Genomic DNA, 6,319 nt, shown 5'->3' on the forward strand with positions numbered 1-6,319 from the left:
AATAAATGTGGAAAGTAGTACGGAAGCCTGCGTTAACCACAATCCACAAACGTTGCCTCAAAATTTAGTGTGATGGAGTGAATCCAAGAAGGGGAATCCTTTACTTCATGATTTTAAAGATATTTGAAAAATCCAGAAGTTTAGGGTTATTGTAGCAGTCTTACACACCAACCACACTTATACACTGTAATAAGATGACGTTGAGTCACAATTTTAGAGACGGAGGCTTGATTGATCACTATAGAATGCAGGGTCAACAGCACGGTGCATGGCCATATTGTCGAGCTCTTTTTCAACTGAAATGTATACTCTCTCACATGCCATATTTTGATATATAGCATGGTTCTTGGAAGTATGATGAAGGCAATTTGTGTTCTTGTCTTCAATTTATAATTTAATTCAGACAAAGGTTTAAACAGGTTTAAAGGCGAAAAATAAATTGATTCCGGTATTACCACCGTCTTTTTCCAGCAGCTATTATATCACCTTATCGAACACGTCACGAGTTATTTATGCCTGTTGTTTGTGTCCTTTATAAAATCCTTTAAAATGGTGAGTCTCCTGTTTAGAATGATTTTAAATTTTGTTTGCATGCCAGGCAGACAGAGTAGATAATTTCTCACTCCTCTCTGTGCATAACTACGAATGATCGAGACGAATGCAGAACCAATACACGGTCAAACAGCAAACTTGTCTTCCGATTAGTGTTCCAAATATAACATTAAATTCAAATAAGTTGTTTTTTTCGATCATAAACTGATTGGATAGGCAGATGGACGGACATGAATTGCTCAACCCGGCTTTTCGCTTCGTGGGCGTGGGGTAAAATGTTGTCACTCCCAAACCCTAAAACACCCTCAAGAACAAAAACAATTTCCCAAGCACAATATTTTGGGGGGGAAATATTGTAAGCACTCCACCCCTCAGCCCCATCCCCTTCCAATTTTTCCCTTCATTATTCAGCCGAGCGAAGCTAAGTCGAGACAATTTATTCCTCATACGTGAAACCTCCTGCACCCCCTTGCTTCCAGAAAACACTTTTTGGCATGCCGGCTGCATTTTCCATCCAATAATCACTTTACTTGATCAAAAATTCTCTGTGGGTACGTGCTCATATGTTGAAAGTTTTGTGTGAATCACTCTAGCGGTTGTGGAGAAAACGAATTTAAAAGCTAACTAGAATGGCCGCTTATAAGTACGAGCAATTCTACCGGGCACCAAAATGCGCCTGTGCGAATGATGATACTGCCCCATGCTGCCCGTTCCAATGGCGATGCTATCTTATTTCGGCATTTTTATCAAACTGTATTTCTAATAGTCCAAGATTTTTAAGGCCAAAAAGACGTGATATGAGACAAAACTGGCACAGAAGATTTTTTTTTGTATTTTTAGAAGGACTCATATGTCCTGCATTCTCGGAAAAAAAAAAAAAGTCCAGGCCTGGGAAAACCCAGGAAGTTGATCAAAATAGAAGTTTCAAAAGTAGTCTTCCTTCACAATCATCACATTGTATGTATAAAAATGAATTGTAAATACCCTTTCCCTGATATAATTACCCCAAATCAATATATAATATTGAAATTAGAATCCACATATTGTCGTGGCCAAAAACTATTGGCACTCTTGTACTTTTTTTCAAATAATGCATCATTTCTTCCAGAAAATTGTTGAAATTAAAAAATATATTTTGGTATCCACAAATGTACGTCTTTGATTTGTAGTGGAACAAAACAAAAAAAGCTGAAAAAATTACTAAATCTTAGCTTATTCCACAGAGAAATCCTAAAATGGCCTGGACAATATTATTGGCACCTTTTAGAAGTTGTTAGACATCATTAGATTTCAAGCAGGTGATTCTCCTTTACTTTGGAATTGTACTCACCTGTGGTGAGTTGCAGGTGCCTGCAATATATAAATCACTCATTCAACCAGTTTGAATACAGAAAAGAAGTCATTCACTGTGTGTACCACAATGAGCATGGAGAGAAAAAAAAGAAAACCAGAGAGTTGTCTGAGCAAGTCAGACACAAGATTGTAGCCAAGCGTGGACAATCTCAAGGCTACACGTCCATCTCCAGAGACCTTGATGTTCCTGTGTCCACCACACACAATGTTATCAAGAAGTTTAAGGCCCATGGCACTGTAGCCAACCTCCTTGGACGTGGCTGCAAAAGAAAACTTGATCGAAGATTGCAGGTAAGGATTGTTCGAATGGTGGAGAAAGGACCTCAATCAACTGTCGAACAGACTCAAGCTGACCTAAGGGTACGACAGTTTCAACTTGCACCAGCCACCGTCAACACAATGAAGGGGATTCTCTGGGATCCTTCTGACAATCCTGCTGGGAGAATGTCCTGTGGACAAATGAGAAAATTAGAGCTTTTTGGTAAAGCACACCATCTCAATGTTTACAGAAAATAAAATGAAGCCTTCAAAGAAAAGAACACCTTCCCTACAGTCAAATATGGAGGAGGTTCAGTGATGTTGTGGGGTTGCTGTGCTGCCTCTGGCACTGGGTGCCTTGAATGTGTGCACGGCATCATGGAATCAGGAGATTACCAAGGCATTTTGGAGCACAATGTTCAACTCGGTGTCAGAAAGCTGGGTCTCCATCGAAGGTCATGGGTCTTGCAGATGGACAATGACCTCAAACGTACTTCAAAAAGCACTCAGGAATGATTAAAGACAAAATGCTGGACTGTTATGTAGTGACCAGCAATGAGTCCAGATGGAAATCCAATTGGAGATCTGAAAACAGCAGTTGGGAGAAGGTACCCTTAAAATCTGGGAGAACTGGAGTAGTTTACACAAGAAGAGTGGGACAAACTGCCAGTAGAGAGGTGGAAGAAGCTCATTCATGGCTCGAGGAAGCGATTGACTGCAGTTATTTTGTCCAAAACCCTGTGTGTGATACCAAATATTAAGTCGAGGGTGCCAATAATTTTGTCAATGCCATTTCTTTTTATGTTCTGATTTAAAAGGATATATTACATTCTGAATCAAAAACAAAGGTTCTCTAATATTAACAGTGAAATCAAGAATTGTGGAGACAAAATACTTTTGTCAATTTCAACTTATTTGTGGAGAAAATTGTGAGTTATTTGAAAAAAGTGCAATTTTGGCCACAATTACATATATATATATATATATATATATATATATATATATATATATATATATATATATATATATATATATATATATATATATATATATATATGATCTAGCAGCCAGAATTATTTTAAAAATTTGATCTGGGTTTTTTTTATTATTGTTATTTTTTTCAATAACATTCACTTGGCTGTGCCTGGATGGGTTTGAGTTTCGAGGAGTAGCAGCTGAAACCCAAGTCCTATCCTGGATCCTCCAGATGGCTTTATCGTTGCTTTTTGATTATCTGGGTTCCTTCGTATGCCTGGTGTTGGCTTAATGGTTCGGGTGGCAGGCTTTGGATCCGAGGGTCCCGAGTTCAAATCCTGCTCAGCTGTTGAACTAATACCAGGTGGGGTTGACACTGCCTGTCATCAAAATGAGTGCCAGCATGCTGGTATCCTGTGTCGGAGTGGCGACCTGTCAAGAATTGTGATCAATAGCCAAGGAGACTGCTCAGGCAGCACCAACGCTCTGCACAGAGTAAGGTCCCAATGGATGGATGGATGGACGGGTTCCTTCTGATGACTCCAATGCAGAACTGTACCTATTTGGTCTTCCATTTGATTTGAATTGAATTTATTTTAATCCCATTCTGAATACAATTGAATAATAATAATAAACATCATGGGTCAGGGTCGGGTGACAAATCAAAGTGGGGTTGCATCAAAGCGGGACGTCTTGGTACCCGGTCATCACTGCCAGCCGTTATAATGTGGCAGTTCTAGTTCTGTCTCTTATTAATTACGTAAAACACCGGTACACAAAACTACACAACACACTAAACAAAACAAGTCCTGACGAGGGGTCTACAATCTCTGATTGCTCTTTTTCTTCTTTTGCATGTTTATTTTTTAGTTTTTTTGTAGTTTAAAAAAAAAAAAATGGGATTGGGGGTGGGTGGGTGTGGACGAAGGCAGTTCTTGGGTGAGAAAATTGATGATGATAATGGATTGATGTCAGGACTTCTTTGCTCCACGTGAGGAGCGTGTCTTATGTTGTGGTGTTCGCTAAGCTTACGTCATGGTATTTTAATCTTTTTTGCCAACCTGATGAAGAATTTCAAGATTTTATTGTGACGTTTGACCTTCCTCATGTCAAATCATGTCACCATTATAACTCGTACAAAATCTGAACTTTGGATTATTACCTCGGTCACCGAAGGTGAAAGAGGTTATGTTTTCACCCCTTTCTGTCTGTTTGTCTGTGAACAGGACATCTCAAAAAGTTGTGGACCGGTTCGGTGTGTGACGAGGACGAACTGATTAGATTTTGGTGAAGATCTGGATCCGACTACTGGAATTTTTTAAGACATTCTTCACCATTGAGAGATAGGACCAAAAATGATGTACACGTATGGTATTACATTTTAAAACTTAATTGGACCAGATATGTTCCACTTGATGAGGCGTTGCACGGTGGAGGTATTTGTGCTCCACCGAGTGGTCGTTCTAGTTATTACATGTTTCACAATTAAGGGTCCACATCAACCTTGAACCACCTTTGTAACTATCCTCCCTATGTGTCGGCGGCCCTATATTATCCGATAATCCATAAAGGCCCCGAAGGAAACGAAAGTATGCAAAGCTAATCTCCTTGGCATTTAGCATTTCAACGAACTAAATGCGTTTCAATGAGAACCTGATCTATCCCCTGTTTGAAGATTAAAAATCATAATACGTGATGATTAAGGGATCAAATGCAAGCAATTGGTGGTTTGACATTTCGGAGACTTCAGATGTTGCGGAGAGGGGAAGTTGCCACCCATCATGGGCAGGATCTGGATGTCTGCTGTCGAAGAAGCGCACAGCTAATAGTTATCTTTGAGCTGGCAGGTCTCGGTTGGATTAGTGACCCAACTGTAAGCTGCTGGATTGGTATTAAAGCCGGACGTCCTACCTGATCGGTGCAGAAGCTGCTCGGAAGCGTAACTTGGTGTCAAAGGAACGTCCAAAAATCGCAGGTCACGTGTTTAAAGCGCATTCCAGGCAGGAATTTGACCCTCGCTCGAGGTGGCTGTGATGGCCCACCCAGTCTTCGCGAAGGACACCGTGGGATTTTAAACGTGCACCAACTCGTTCCGGCACATGGAGACGGGACGCGCAGTTTCACGTCCACCCGAGGGACGACACCCACATGATGAATCGCCCTGCCTGAGAAACACCAGGATGACGGTTTACAGCTGGGTTAGGATTCAAACCCATAGTGGGGCAGATAACAGCAATTTTTGAGAGGAATCGTGCAAATGATGATACAAGCATCAAATTTGGCACATTTGTTCTCCAGGGAATTCTAATCAAATCTGCCCGATTGGCCATTTGAAAATCCAAATTTCGAAAAAAAAAAAAAAATTAAAAAAAGTCAAGATCACGAATCAATGTTGGATGCTGGCTGAGATTGGTGAATGTTTCAGAAACATCATCAAAGACGTTCCAAGTCTGCCATGCAGTTTTCTTCCCTTTACCGTGGAAGGCAGAAACGACATCACATCCAGTGAACGCATGGAAGTATGGGATCCCTCTAGCTTTCTCAGGCCCTATTGCAGAAACTACCTCATGGACTGGAATCCATCGCACCTTGGCTCCTTGGCCAAAGGTCATTTACATGTTCTCAAGACCTAGTTCCTGTAAGGATAGCAGTACAGATATTGCTATGACTAGTACGTCCATGTCATTAGCCTTAATGATAATGGACTTGCTACCATCCGTCGTTGCATCCCTGGCGTGTACAAATATTCGAGTGTCAGCTTCTTCATGACAACATGGAGACACAGCATCCAGTGACTTCCTTGTGTTGCTAATGGCATCTTCTCCTTTTGTGACAATGACTGTGCTTGTCGTCTGTACTTCACATATCTTTTCCACAAGGAAGTGAAACAGCTCAGTCTTGTTGCTGTCATCTCAAAGAAAGCTTCTCCAGTTACTTGGGGTCTTACTGGTTCCTGTCACTCTTATTCTGATTCCTTGCCCCCTTTTCGACCTTGCCTCGGAATTCAGACTTGACTTCTTGTACACATCAAACACGACGTCCACCCTCTCGTACCTGGCACCATAGGATTCCACCTTTGGGATGATGTTTTCTTTAGCATAGTCATCAAATATCTTTGAAGTGCGTGGAGGTAGGACATTGATAAGTGCTGAGCCATCAATGATGACTGCATCTCCCCTTG

At 41.0% G+C, this 6,319-nt stretch overlaps 1 protein-coding gene across 1 annotated transcript in view; it reads right to left on the reverse strand.

Moving 5' to 3' along the window:
- Positions 1–4,024: 4,024 nt before the first annotated feature.
- Positions 4,025–6,319, reverse strand: part of LOC147028749 (uncharacterized) — a 10,279-nt gene continuing 7,984 nt past the window's right edge. The window contains exon 2 of the transcript XR_015057694.1: positions 4,025–6,319. This exon is cut by the window's right edge and continues 2,861 nt beyond it. The gene's annotated coding sequence lies outside the window, so the exon portion shown is untranslated.

The sequence above is a fragment of the Eptatretus burgeri genome, chromosome 4 (assembly GCF_056783735.1).
Source record: "Eptatretus burgeri isolate ZD-2024b chromosome 4, Ebu_testis_v1, whole genome shotgun sequence".
NCBI lineage: Eukaryota > Metazoa > Chordata > Myxini > Myxiniformes > Myxinidae > Eptatretus > Eptatretus burgeri.